Below are 1,176 nucleotides of genomic sequence, written 5' to 3' on the forward strand. Positions count from 1 at the left end.
TAGATGATAATGAATAAATTAATACTATTTGCTCGTTATTTTTTTTTTATTTTTTTTTTTTTTTTTTTTTTTATTATTATTACGACTGTCTATTTATCTTTATTTTTCGGTGATTTTTTAACAACTGATTCGCTTCAAAATGGAGTGTCCGCCCTCGCCCCTTCTGAGCTAAATGAAAACGTCTGCTCACTGACTATAATAGAATATATAAAGAACGACACCGTGTCGGAAGAATTGGGAGAGTTTTTGAAATAAAATATTCTCCTTTTAGGTGTTGTATGATTCATGATTTCCAATGACATACTTTATTTGTTTATTTTATTATTATTATCATTATTTATTTTTTGTCATTTCTTAACAGGCCTGTTTTGATACATATATATTTTTTTTCTCTCTCCCACTCTCTCCTTTTATGTCTCAATATTTCTGTATTTTATAATTTTAAAAGACTTGAAATAGCGTTCAAACTCGTGAAACATATGGTCACCCCCTCGTAGGGTTCGTTTTCTCTAATACATAAATTGATGTCGAGCCCCAAATTTTACCTTTTGAATTCTTTATCGTTTGCTAACTCTCCCATGATGGATATGGACAAGAATGATCAGTTTTGAACAATTAATTCTTATCTCCGTTTTCATTTTTATCATCGTAATTATTTTTTGTGTGTGTTTGCATATGTGTGTTTGTCTACCTGTGTGTGTGTGTGTGTGTGTGTGTGTGTGTGTGTGTGTGTGTGTGTGTGTGTGTGTGTGTGTGTGTGTGTGTGTGTGTGTGTGCGCATGTGTATGTGTATTCACCTTGGTCTTTGGATCACTTGTTGGACTCATGATCGACAGCTATTTCCCTCCCAGAAGAGAGCTCAGAGCTCGAATGACCGATCTATGGATAATGCTATAACCTTACACGCACAAACATCCCAACTCCCCGCCCACGAGTGTTGGAGTAACGACTCGAACCGCAGCGATACTGAAATTATTTCAGCCCTGGGAAATAATTTCAGTATCGCTGTGTGTGTGTGTGTGTGTGTGTGTGTGTGTGTGTGTGTGTGTGTGTGTGTGTGTGTATGTGTGTGAGCTGTCCCGGCTGCCCAGGCATTAGAGGCAAAGGTGATAGTATCTGCCATAAATTGAAAGCCATGTTAGTATAAGTTCATATAATCCTTAGTCTGCCATTGTT

The sequence above is a fragment of the Oratosquilla oratoria genome, chromosome 15 (assembly GCF_046742065.1).
Source record: "Oratosquilla oratoria isolate Oo_2021 chromosome 15, ASM4674206v1, whole genome shotgun sequence".
In the NCBI taxonomy this organism is placed as follows: domain Eukaryota; kingdom Metazoa; phylum Arthropoda; class Malacostraca; order Stomatopoda; family Squillidae; genus Oratosquilla; species Oratosquilla oratoria.